This window comes from Homarus americanus, unplaced genomic scaffold, assembly GCF_018991925.1.
Source record: "Homarus americanus isolate GMGI-L3 unplaced genomic scaffold, GMGI_Hamer_2.0 scaffold85, whole genome shotgun sequence".
In the NCBI taxonomy this organism is placed as follows: Eukaryota; Metazoa; Arthropoda; class Malacostraca; order Decapoda; family Nephropidae; genus Homarus; species Homarus americanus.
In genome coordinates, this window is record NW_024715235.1 from 34,277 (window position 1) to 48,468 (window position 14,192).

Here is a 14,192-nt window from a genome sequence, read left to right on the forward strand (position 1 = left end):
CCAGGTATGGGGGCGGATATTAAAGCTTTTTGTAGGAGATGTGATCAGTGCCCACGTATGTCCGCCAAGGTTAGAGTCCGTCCTATTCCACTTGAACCCTTACCCGTCATTGCAGAACCATCTTCTCGGGTAGCCATAGATTTTGTTGGACCATTCTCACCCCCTTCCTTTAAGAAGCCTAAATTACACCAAGCTAATTTAAGGCAATATAATTGCAGGACCCACATTGCCCGCGTCCTTGACGACGTTCCCAAGCAGGAGTTAGTCGAGGCACTATCCTGCAAAAGTTCCTGTGAAGTTCGGGCGCCAGACTCGATCTCGGTTGCCAGTTGCTGCTAACACCTGAAGAGATGGAAGAATCCTCTACGACTGGAAATAGGCCCAAACTTAAACCCTGACTGAAGTGGATCCCTCTTCCAGTTCCTTGATACGGCCTTACGTTTTGGACATCAAGTTCCACCTAATCTTTTATGTGACCCTTCTTTATTTTGATATGTGTATTTAAGCATTTGTTGTAAGGTGATTATGCTTTGTCTACTAATCTTAAGTTTTAATCTACCTTATAGTCGATTTTTGTTGGGGGAGCTGTGTAAGGGCGGAAACAATCTTCCTGCTCGTTACCGCTGCTTACTCACTTGTTTGCTGGTGCGACCAACACTTGGACAGAGGTAAGAACTGCAGCTGCTACCTGTGTCACCGGCAGATTCACCCCATCCGCTATACAGTCACTATCTAGCTACCCAGCTGTTCGTCAAATTCTGGCTGTGATCTCATCATACGTCCTGGACTCGTGGGCTGTGTCCCCAGACCTTCACTTATCGACTGTCAATTCTCTGGTTATCTACCACTACCACATACCACGACCGTCAGTTCATCTCATTCCGTCTGTGCCCCGGTGTTCTGCCATTTCAAGACGTCGCTCGAGTGTGGAGTTGAATGGACGCTTCCCTACCCTGAGTGTGGATCACCTTGTTCCAGAACCTTCCCCCAGGGCCACTGCCGTAGGAAATATCTGTTCATGATTTGATTATCAGTTGTTGACTCCCATTAATTGTTTGATTCTATTAATTGCCGACTCCCTTTAATTGTTTGCTCCCTTTAATCGTTTGCTTCCAGTAATTGTTTGACTCCATTAACTGTTGACTGCCTTAATTGTTTGACTCCCGTAATTGTTATTTGATGTTTGTTGAGTGGTGTCAGAGTTTTGTGTTGTATTTTTTATAGTAAAGAGATGTCAATCTCAAACGGGTGTTTGTTATTCCTCGGAAGACCATGGTCCTTGACTTTCCTTTTTTAAGATCCTGATTGGTCTGGTAAGGGATTTCTAATCCCCAAGTCCCAGGCCTTTACACTATATAAGAATCCTACTCCAGTGAAGATATTTTCCCTCACCTCAGACAGCTTAGCGATTTGGGTAACACAAACACAGACATTAACTTCGATGAAGCAATAAAATAACCACCACGGCTCTGCCACGTTTAGAATGTATCGGCGTTAAACACTTAAGGCAATACAAACAAAATGACTTAGAAACCTAAGATTCCTATATATCAGGCAACAAGTTGGAATTGTTACATGTCAATGCTGTTAGATATGTAGCTACAAGGGCTTCTTAAGAATGTCTCAGAATATGGGAGTATGGGAAAGTAGCCAGTGTACAGGAAGATGGGAAACCCAAGTAATGTCCTAGCTCTCCCACTAATAGGAAAAGTGGGGAACTAACTGTAAATAATGTTAACATAATGCTTGTTGTGGCTTTAAGTAATATTGCTAACTCAGAGAGAACAAAACCCCCGCAGGCGATACATGAGAGTGATTCTACTAACCCTCAAGGATCTCGGCCTTCAAAGAGGACAGCATTAGAAACCAGGTCAATCAAGTCTTGGTACACAAATGCCAGAAGTCTAGTTACTAAGACTGATGTATTGAAAACATATGAGGATACAGAAAAAAAAGACGTCATTGGAATCAGCGACTCCTTTAGAAAAGACGGCCACAAGAGGTGGTGGTGGTAAATCAAGGAGCACCTGACAGCAACCAGTAATAACGAACTAAATTAAATTAGATCGCCTGAATCTATTACATATGATTTTATAGTATAAGACAAAAGCAATCTGACAATACTGTAGGTGCGTGCTATAGGACCGACTCGGTCTAGGAGGAGGAAGTGGCAGATCTCCATAGAGGCATCTAGACAGCATCCAGAGCACAAGCCCTCATTATGGGAGACGTTATTCATGAAACAATAGACTGGGTGAATCTTACCTGGAAGAATTCACTGATCACACTCAAGACTTACTCTCCACACTGACGTGCCTTGACTCAACCATGGAGATTACCAACTCACGAGAGACAAACAACAGAGAATTAACTAGGAAGAAATCGTTAAAAAAGACTTGTACATAGACGAATCATTGCAAGAAGTAATAAATTCTTGAGCTATTAGTAGAGGAATGTATAACCCGACAACAAGGAGGAGATGGAATGTGATCAGGTGGATAAACCACAAATCCAGAAAAGCTTACAAAAGAAATTACCAGATGTTGAAAAATTCAGGAGCTGAGAACATCATGAGGGCTATTTAGTATACAGTAAGTCCTCGCCTAGCGGTGTCCCGTTTAACGTTGTTTCGGTACTATGTCGCTGAATTTCAGAGACCAAAAATTTGTTTAACGTCCCGGTGATCCGATAGAGGGCGTCCTCGCTTAACGTCCAGGTTACGTTCCTGAAAACACGAGGTGAAGCGAAAAAACATTAAGCGGATCAATTTTCCCCAAAAGAAATAGGTAAAATACGGGAGTTACGTTCCTGAGCCTCCCTTTGACCCATGAAAAAATTTACAAATACAGAAAATCATTGCCATTTCTATAGAGAATAGTACACAGATCTACAGTACTAATTTTGTATTGGTACTCACCGATGGGCGAAGGTTGTAGAGCGAGTGTGTGGTAGGTAGTGGAGCGAATGAGGAGGATGGCGGGAGCCGAGATTGAGGGTGGGAGTAGGGGGGAGGAGGGTGGGAGAGGAGGAGGGTGGTGAGTCACTGAGACTCTGCAGTTGCCTCCTCCTGCTCTGACTGGCGTTCCTCTGCCGCTGGTTGCTCCTCCTCCGTTGTTGTTTACTCCTCCTTGACTGCCGGCTGTTGTGAAGAAGCTCCTTCTGCTGTCGCGCGACGAAAAAATGAATCCAGTGTTGACTGCTTGGTGCTGCTCATCTTCTTCTCCTTATAGATCTCGGTGTAGCAACCAAGACTGTCCTCAATTCTGCATTGAACCTTTGAGCTACGTTCTCTGTTTGGGTCGTCATCTAGAATGATTTGCATTGCTTGCTGGAACATGTTCAATGATTCTGCCAACCTCTTTGAAGTCAGCGTTCGTTGAGGTGGTTGTTCGTCATCGTCGCCATCTTCAACGGGACTGTGTCCTGTTAATTTTTGCAAATCTTCGTTGGGGAGCTCTTCTGTATGGGATGCCAGGATGTCCTCAATATCCTCTGATTCCAGCTCATCAAAGCCTGCCTGTCTAGCCAAGCTGAGGATATCCCTGTTCACAGCTGGGAATAAGTCCGTGAATCCCCTAAAACTGTTGATGCAATCGGGCCACAGTTTACACCACACACTATTCAGGCAACTTTCTGAAACCTCTTCCCATGCCCTGCCAATGTTGTCAATTGCATGAAGAATGTTGAAGCCGCGCCAATATTTTTGGATCGTTGGTTTATTTTCTCCGTCTGTAACCTTGACCAGCTGGGCCATGGTACTGCATAAATAATACACCTTCAGTGCGGTAATGACGCAATGGTCCATAGGCTGCATCAGTGCTGTCGTGTTGGTCTGACCCCACAACAATGCGTACTATCTGGACCAACGCTGACAAGATTAAGGTCAGTGCTGGAAGTGGTTCTTCTCTGAGTGCTATTATGACAACTCTTACTAGTAGCAGTGTGGTAGAGATGGTGTCAAAGTTGCTTGCTATGTGGATGGAGGACCAGAATCAACGCAATGCCCTGTGAGCCTTATGGTTATCCAGCATAAGGCCAGATCCCTGTTTGACGATTTAAAGACAGAAGAAGGAGAAGGATCGAAAAAGAGATCCTTACGGCCAGCCGATGATGGTTTCAATGATTTAAGCGTCGTTATAACTTCCACAATATTAGATGGCTGGTGAAGCTGCCAGATTAGATACGGTTGCTGCTGAGACATTCCCGACAGAATTCAAACGGATTATCCAGCAAGGAGGATACTCACCAAAGCAAATCTTCAATATGGATGAGACTGGTCTCAATTGGAAGAGAATGCCTGAGAGGATTTATATCTCCAAGGAGGTGAAAAGAGCGCCAGGTTTTAAAGCGGCAAAACACCGCTTAGCGCTGCTGCTACTTTGCGAGAACGCTGCCGTTGACTTCAAGCTGAAGCCTATGCTGAAGCCTATACTCTATGCTGAAGCCTATGCTCTAAGGATCACCTTCCTGTCATTTACAAGGCAAATATAAAAGCATGGATAACCGGCGCCATATTTAGCCAGTGGTTAAACGTGTACACCGTCCCTGCACTGAAGGAATACTGTGCCAAGGAGAATCATAACTCTATAACTTCTGATCGTTAACAATGCTCCAACTCATTCTCCCAATATTGATGACTTGCATGACAGTGTAAGAGTTGTATTCCTGCCTCCCAACACAATAGCACTAATGCAGCCTATGGACCAAGGCGTCATCGCCACGTTCATGGCGTATTATTTATGCCGTACCATGGCCCAGCTGCTCAAGGTTACAGACGGAGAAAATAAACCAACGATCCGAGACTATTGGCGCGGTTTCAACATTCTTCATGCAACTGACAATATTGGCAAGGCATGGGAAGAGATTTCAGAAAGTTGTCTGAATGGTGTGTGGCGTAAACTGTGGCCTGAGTGCGTCAACAGTTTTACGGGATTCACGGGGTTTAGGCCCAGCTGTGAATAATAGGGATATGCTCAGCTTGGCTAGACAGGCAGGCTTTGATGAGCTGGAATCAGAGGATATCGAAGACGTCCTGGCATCCCATACAGAAGAGCTCACCAACCAAGATCTGTAATTGTTAACAGAACACAGTCCAGTTGAAGACGACGACGAAGAACCTCAACGAACGCTAACTTCAAAGAGGTTGGCAAAATTATTGAACATGTTCCAGCAAGCAATGCAAATCATTCTAGATGACGACCCAAACAGAGAACGTAGCTCAAAGGTTCAATGCAGAATTGAGGACAGTCTTGGTTGCTACACCGAGATCTATAAGGAGAAGAAGATGAGTAGCACCAAGCAGTCAACATTGGATTAATTTTTTCGTCGCAGGACGGCAGAAGGAGCTTTTTCATAACAGCCGGCAGTCGAGGAGGAGTAAACTACAACGGAGCAGGAGCAACCAACGGCGGGGAACCCCAGTCAGAGGAGGAGGAGGCAGCCGCAGTATCTCAGTGACTCACCACCCTCCTCCTCTCCCACCCTCCGCCACCTCCCCAGCCCTCCTCCTCCGCTCCCATCCTCCTCCTCCGCTCCACTTGAGGGTGAGTAGCCAGAGCGAGACCGATAGTGATGAAAGCATGAATAGGGAGACTGAGCCCCAGACTGCCAGCGTGGTCTCCTTAATAACCACAGGTCTGACGACTGTCCATGACCCTGCACTTTTTCCAATGTATACCTTGGAGGAACTCGCGGGGCTAATGAAGGAACCTGTGTATAAGAATCCTTCTGGAATAAGGGCCGTGAAACGCATTATCAGGCACACCAGAGGTGAAGAATTGGAAATGGTCAACTTATTGGTCAGGTTGATCTATGAAGCCAACGCGCGACTATCTATACTAAAGTCAAGGTGGGACGAGTAACACGAACGCTTAGGGTCATATCATGGAACATCCGGAGTGTTAACCGCAGAATTAATGACCTACAATGGTTTGTTAAAGTTTTTAACATTGATGTAATTGATTTACAAGAACCTTACACGTCCAGCACCCAGAAGAAAGTTGCACCCAGGAGAGCTGGGTTTACAGCATATACAGTAATAGTGGAGCAGGAAGTGGCCTGCTCACTTATGTAAAAAATGATCTGGTCTGTAAATGGATTAAAACTGACAATGATGAAAGTATTCACTATTAACAATTTACAGTTAAGACAGCAAACAGTCAATTTTCGCTGTATAACATCTACAGTGTATGTTGGGTGTAATGAGCTGCGAGCGGACGTGTTACCAAAGCCATCAGGTAACAATGCTATGCTGTGTATGGGTGACTTTAACTCTCGTCACACTGTCCTCGGTGATGTCCAGTGTAACTCTAATGGGAGGGTGTTCGTGAATTACATCAATAATCATAATATCACTGTATACGACACAGACAAAGTGACACATCTGATGGGGGGCAGACTTGATTATGTGATTGGGTATAACCTAGTAGACAGTAATGTCAAGGCTAAGGTCATCTCAGACTACCTAGTCAGTGATCATTATGCAATACTTACTGAATACACTGTTGCTGATGTCAAGTGTGAACCCCATCCTAAGCTCAGAATTAACATCCCAGATAATCTTAAACTGCACTTCAAGGCCTACATCCACAGATGGTATGCTGAATATACACCTGGGTCAGTGGATGAATTTTGCTGTGATCTTGTAAATGTCATTACCACATATTATACCACCTGGTTGGACACATGACCCCATTCTCACCAAAGACGGAGAGAAGGTAGAACAGCTTGCCAACACTTATAAGCAAAATAAAACTAGTGATAACCTCTTGGCATTCCTCAAAGATAACATAGAATTTTGTAAACTCAAAGGTCAGGTGAGAAACACCTATTGGGAACAATTTTTACAGGGAATTAATAGAACAACCACTCTAGCAGAGGTGTGGAACAAAATTAGAGCCATTACCAAGTCACCCACCCCAGTCCAGCTTCATCACAGCCCTGCAGAATATGCTCACATGCTATTAGACCAATGGTCCAGTGTGTCACAAATCACTTCCCTGCCTCCTGACATACCGCAATATCTTGAAACCACACACATTAATAGGGGTTTCAATATTGAAATAGCCTGTTCCTCACCAGACCTTACCGACCAGTTTCCTATAACGCACCACGAACTAACAACAGCACTAATGAAAGGTGAGTCATCCTCCCCTGGTGAGGATGGCATAACCTATAACACCCTGAGATTGTTGAATGAGATCCCTAACTATCCACTGCTTGACAGGGTATCCTGTATATGTAAAGCCCTTGAAAGAGTTGTTCTAAACCGGCTCATGTTTCAAGTCAAAGACAGACTCGCCCCTAATCTGTACGGGTTCATGCCCGGGCATAGCGCACAGACATGCTTTGCAGAATATCTTGTTCACTCAAAAGATAAGACACAAACAGACTTCATAGACCTTAAATCAGCCTTTGATGTAGCTAATAGAGACATTATACTTGAGCAACTAGCTAATTTTGGCATCCAAGGTAACCTCCTGACATGGATAAAGGGTTATCTGTCCAACAGGTTCTGTTCAGGGGAGTTAAAAGTGCCAGAATGAGATCATTTGAGCTTGGCACACCTCAGGGAGGAGTGTTAAGTTCTATGCTCTTTAATATACTGATGCACAAGCTTATTGCTGACATTCCAGTTCAGCCAAATGAGGCCGTAATATGCTATGCTGATGATATCTGAATTATGACACAGACCAAACTCAGGCTCCAAGCCTTGCTGGATGTATTTGCTCGGAGGACTGTGGAATGTGGTCTCATAATATCTGTTGACAAGACGAGGGTCCTCAATCCTCGTCCTGCTCACCCTCTGCCTCTTGACTTTAACATTAACAGCATGCCCTTGGAACTATGTAGCTCCTATAAATATCTTGGAATTTGTGTGAATGATGCAAACTTTGTCGGCAACCTTCGTGCCAAACTAATGCAGTGCATTAAACCCCTCAGAACCCTTGTTGGCAAAGGCTATGGAATTAACATCACCTATGCTCGTACTGTCTATTTTCACTTCATTCGTTCTGTAGTTGACTATCATGCTCTCCATCTTGTGACTATTCCGCCTAAACAACTCAACAGCCTTGAGGTAGTGCAAAATGAAGCCATGCGAATCTTTCTAGGTTGCCCAAAATCAACCAGAATTGTAAACATAAGGAAAGAGTTCGGACTGCCCTCCCTATCTGAGAGGATAGCTCTACCTAATACCATGTCTTGTGTCAAAGTTTTGAAGAACAATGGCTCCCAAACTACAGCTCAATCTGAGTTGATGTTCTATCTAACTAATCCCGACTATCTCGCTAACCTTCCACAAAAGACTCTCTTTGGGGCGTGGCTTCATAAAAGTGTTGCAGATCTCTTCAAACTGAATGTCCCAATCACCCCAGATGAACCTATTAATGCTATTCCTCCTTGGCTGGATATATCAGTTCCTATTAATTACACTCCTGATGGTAGCAAGCAAATGTTAAACACCGATGTGGTGAGATGTGTCACACTAGAAACTATTAACAGACACATAGAGAGTAATAAATCAAGTGAATGTTATACTTTTACTGATGGTTCTGTGCAGACAAACACAGGTAGATCAGACTGTGCAATTGTAATATATAAAGAAAAAGAGATGATAGTGTCAAACAAGCAAAGGCTGAACAACTGGGCCGGCACAACACAAACTGAACTAACTGGAATCTACTTAGCCACAGACTACCTTAAAGAAAATGGAGGTGGGGTGATATTCTGTGACTCTCAAAGTGCTTTGAAATCAAAGAACAGCCCGTATTGAATTTGTGTGGATCCCGTACCATGTTGGAATCAGGTATCATGACCGTGCTGATAGACTGGCCAATGAGGCATGTAAAAAAGAAAATGTTGACAGTGACCTTGGCCTGCCCAATGCTGTAATTAAAAACATTCAAGTCAGATTCATGAACTCTGATCTAGAAGAAGTGAGAAATGCTGAGAGACCTGGCAGTTGCAGTGTCATGATCGAAATGACGGCTAGCCTGTTGAAACCTAAGGATTCATATTACGCTTACACTTCCACAAAATCTTCTGAGTCCTCCAGTGGAAATGTCCTTCGTTCTCTCTGTTTACTTGATGACGTCATCGAGATGTCTTATGTTTGTTGACCGAAGTTGTAAACTCTTTCTGCTACCGAGACCCTGTAAACCTTCCTTTTTTCACCTATGAATAGCAGAGACTCTGATAATCATAGTGAAATTATGGTAGGTAGGTTATCTAAGGAATTAATTAATATTCCTGAAAGGGAACTTTGAAATCTGGTCCTCGCGTTTGTAGTAAGGCGTTGCCTGTTGGGACGGGATTGCCATCCAACCTTTTGTGATCAATTTAATTCTTGCTATTGATAGCTCAGTCAGAGCATTGTTTGTAAAGATAATAGTAGGGAATGAAACTGAGTTCGTAGTCTCAGTTTCAATCGTCAGAGTGTTACAGTAACGTGATTCAGTGAAATGGTTAAGTAGGTGGAATCCGTGACTTTGGCGTGGGTGGAAGGCGGTGGTTCGTTTTCAAATCAGTAAGCCGCCACGCTTCCCACCCACAGGTAGGTCATTCCACCTTCTTCGTGTTGTAATTCGCCATTTTAAGTGATTTGACCTAATTAATAGTTTGATTGTGCAAGTGTTACAGGAACGTAGTTAATGTGCTTTGAGTGAAGTATTTTATGTCCTTAATGTCCCTTTGAAATGTTGAGGTTCGTTATCAACAGTGAGTAAGCCGCCACGCTTCCCACCTACAGGTCCCTATCGCAGCCTAAGCCGTGCCTGTAGCGTGGATGACTCATCCACTAGTTTGGGGAGATGTCTGAGGTCCAGTAGAATCGGTTATCCCTGTGAACCACGACCGTCAGAAGCTCCACTACCACCTATGGGCCCCATAGCTGGTCAGTATTCCCGTAACACTATGCCCACGTGGTGAACCCGGATCGTCAAGCACCACAAACAACTTCCAGCCCCATCTTTGGTGGATGAGTACAGTTCATAACTCAGTAGGGCTATTGGTGTGGTGGTGTTATTCCACCGGAATTATCGGAGTTTGTTGGAAGGTGTCACTTGGTGATGAGACTCCCATGGCGGCTGCTGGAGTATTGCCCCTGGGGTATTGAGTGTTGTAATGACAAGTGCCACTGGTTTTGATGGTAGTAAGGTGCTGTAAGAGTTTGTGTGTTTTGGTGTGTGTACACCCAGTAGTGGTGCAAGTAACTTAAGCCTGAGGGCATGGTACCAGGAGTTCCTATTTTGGGTGCATACAGCGTCTTTTCTGTAACCATTTTTGTGTTTCAATAAACATTGTATTTGTATGTTGGGTCTATGATTCACCTATAGTATTCACAGTTGTTCTTTCCCTAATGCTCAATACTATAATTACATGTACCCATGGGCCTTCCTCTCGTGTCTCGCTACCAGGTCAGAGTATTGTTGTAAGAGTGCCAAGCCCTTAAAGGGTCGCAGCTTGTGTTGCGCGTTCTTACAGTAGCATTAGTAAATATGACAAATTTTGTGACAAGAGGTACCGGTATGGCCAGCATAAGGACAAAACCAGACAATGTGACATAGTCGTGGCCAGAATTAGGCTAGGATACAGACACATCTGGCAAGTTAGTAATGCTGTACCCATACCGGAACACTCAGCATGTAAACTTTGTGTTAAACCTTTAAAGCATACACTTGAACATTATATTATTGAATGTGACACTGTCAAAGACTTCAGGCCACCTGACTTATTGTATCTTGAACTTTGTAATTACTACATTGAATTGGGGGTGCTTGAGGACATTCTTGCTGTTTATTCTAAATTTGCTAGCCCACACTGATTAGTCTTCAATTTAGAATATGACTCCAATGTATGTGAACCACTGACCTATATATACTGCTAATGAATATGATGTATTTCTTTATTTCTTTGTGTACGAACCACTGTCCTGCATGGCAGTGAAGAGTGACATTACCCACATGAATCTGACCTATATATACATATACTGTCAATGAATATGATGCATTTCTTTGTGTACGAACCTCTGCTCTGCATGGCAGTGAACAGTGACATTACGCACATGAATCTAACCTTCTCCATCAGAGAAAGACTTCCTTTTTTTCGCCAACGCTAAAGCAATTTCATAGGACGCTTCTGTCATCGACAAACTTTCACAACTTTTTTTAACAAATACATTTTGTCTTCTTCTGAATTCTTCCTTTTTCTTAGTCACATATTCTTTCCATAACTCAGACCCAAGCAGAAGCTTCAGTTTTCCTTCTATTTCAGTCTGATGCTGTGCACGAAATAATAGAATCGCTAAAAATAATGAGTAGGCTTACTGCCTTACTTTATTATTATCACAGGGATGCAATGCGCCACTTCTAATCATCCAATGAGCCACGTTTGGCGCATGCGCCGGAGGTTGGCCATCCCTGCTCTATACATATATGATGTATTTCTTTGTGTATGAACGTCTGTCCTGCGTGGCAGTGAGAAGTGATACCACCCTCAGTGTCAAGACCTGACTGAATTACTCAGAATAGGCAAACTGTACTACAAGCTTTGCTAATAAATTTGTTAAACTTAAAAAAGTTCGCTCCACTACTCACCACACACTCGCTCTACCACCTCCGCCCAACGGTGAGTACCAATACAAAATTAGTACTGTAGTTCTATATACTATTCTCTTTAGAGATGGCAATGCTTTTCTGTATATGTAACTTTTTCATGGGTCAAAGAGAGGCTCAGGAACGTTCTCGTATTTTATCTATTTCTTATGGGGAAAATTGATCCGCTTAACGTTGTTTCGCTTAACGAGGCGTTATCAGGAATGTATCCCCAACATTAAGCGAGGACGCCCTGTACTGTAAAGGGGAATCCCAAATGTGACCAATCAAGAAATTAGATCAGACAAACTACACTTGGAGATGTGTTTGTCCCAGCTATAGCTCCAAAACGGAAGCTGTTAGAGACCTGAAACTTACACACATGTTACACTGGTCCCAAGGTTGTGCTCCGTGGTATTACTGTTGACCATGGACCCCCAGGTGGTCCAGGCAAGAACCAAAAATCTTCCCAGACTGAGATATCACAACCGGCGATTGTGGGAGCTGGCTACCCGTGTCAGGGAGGACAAACTGCGGCAGTCAGGGTTATACAGGTACATTCTCCCCACCACCAGTACCAAGATATAACTAATAATCATAAAACACGGAGAATAATGTAACATATTTAGCTGTGAGATAGCCAGGTTTAACAAATAGAATCTTATAAAACAAACTGTCAATTAAACACAGGTACACAAACTTCATTAAAAAAAATAAGACTACCCTCTCGTTAACCTGAGTACAAAGTTGGATCTTACATCTCTAATGTGTGTATTCACTTTCTTTCACTTCTTAAAAACATAAAAATAAAGCTCATAAACAGATGTGAGTGACCAACGAAGATAATCCCCAGCCTCTACAGCCCTTCTTTCTACATTTATTAAGATAAAAAAGATAAAATATACGATGCTCCAGCCAGCTCCAGAAGAGAGCCTGGTCAGAGGTCGTCATTTCTACTCTGAATATTGGCTACTGAAAAACAGGAATACAATCCAAGGCCAGAGAGCTAGAAGTTACTATTCAAGTACACCATTCAACCTTAATTTGTCATTCTCCCACTTTCCTTCATTTCCCCCTGATTTACCATATCCTGAACTAATCCCCTGGCCACCAAATATTTCTCCTAATACTTCCAATCCTAATAGTTCTTCTAGATTAGCTACAGGAGTAAGATCAAGTCGAAACATCTCAAAAGACCTTCATTCATGGGTATTGAACTAATATTTGTGTGCTCAACAACTTAGAGCTCTAATTCACTTGTTCTAAACATTCACAGTTGGTAAAGGAATCAGACGACAGAGTCCATCAACTTGCTGGAGATATACACCAGCGTTGACGTTGTAATAAACCTCAAATTTATTAGTCAGAGACTGTCTAAGCTAGCTTCAGTCTGTCTCAGCTAGCTTCAGACTGTCTCAGACAGCTTAAGACTGTCTCAGCTACTTAAGACTCTCATCTAGCATCAGACTTTACCATCTAGATTCAGACTGTCTCAGCTAATTTCAGACTGTCTCAGCTAATTTCAGACTGTCTCAGCTAACTTCAGATTATCTCAGCTAACTTCAGAGTGTCTCAGCTAACTTTAGACTGTCTAAGCTAACTTCAGAGTGTTTCAGTTAACTTCAGAGGGTCTCAGCTAACTTCAGACTGTCTCAGCTAGCTTGTCTTACAAACTTTGATAGTCAGTTTGAAGTTCTTCCCTTGAGTGAAATCGCCTCAGTTATCAATGTGGCTAGACCTGTGCGTCGCCTCACTTCCTATAAACTACCTTCATTGCTTCACAGTTGTGGCTCACCTGATCAAGGTTGACTGGGTTGGGTGAAGGGTCAGTATGAGAGCTAATACTGGCAAAGATGTGGACCTGCTGAGGGAGTGCACCGCTCTATATACCCTTGACGACCCTTCGACCAACCAACCATCATGAAGGTGGGTGGAGCTACCTCACGTAATTGACTGTGAGTGGAGGATGGGGATCAGGAGGCAACTGCAGGTGTTGGGAGCAAAGGGAGGTGGAAGGGAGAAGGGAAAGGGCAGCACAAGAGGTGACGTGGAAATGAAGGTAAATATATACATCGTGCGTTTTATGGATAATGATCTGGTTATGTCTTCACTATGTTCTCTTGCGACAGAGGAATAACGTTTTCTTTCTGTTAGAGAAAAAGACATAATTTACTCTATATCTGAGGGTGTATCTGTAGTTCCCCTCTCTTATCCTAAAGTTCTCCCTGTACTCTACACTCCGGTCCACCCAGCCACCTTACTTTATTGTTGGGGTCAAGTTTAGTGCCAACTATGCTGCTTCCTTCTGTACCAAAGGCCAACAATCCAGTATACAGTTACGGTGATCTGTGTCATCATAAGATCATCTACACAGTTCTTCTTCCTATCATACACAATGATTGTCTATCAGTTTATCACCCTATACATGCCTCTCTCTCAGTTTATCACCCTATGGATGCCTCTCTCTCAGTTTATCACCCTATACACGCCTCTCTCTCAGTTTATCACCCTATGGATGCCTCTATCTCATTTTATCACCCTAAACGCGCCTCTCTCTCAGTATATTACCTATACACGCCTCTCTCTCAGTTTATCACCCTA

General features: G+C 43.4%; 1 protein-coding gene across 1 annotated transcript in view; it reads right to left on the reverse strand.

Annotated features, from left to right (window-relative positions):
• Positions 1–13,506, reverse strand: part of LOC121857227 (leucine-rich repeat extensin-like protein 2) — a 43,567-nt gene extending 30,061 nt beyond the window's left edge. The window contains exon 1 of the mRNA XM_042353196.1: positions 13,387–13,506. The gene's annotated coding sequence lies outside the window, so the exon portion shown is untranslated. The remainder of the gene's footprint in view (positions 1–13,386) is intronic.
• Positions 13,507–14,192: the final 686 nt, after the last annotated feature.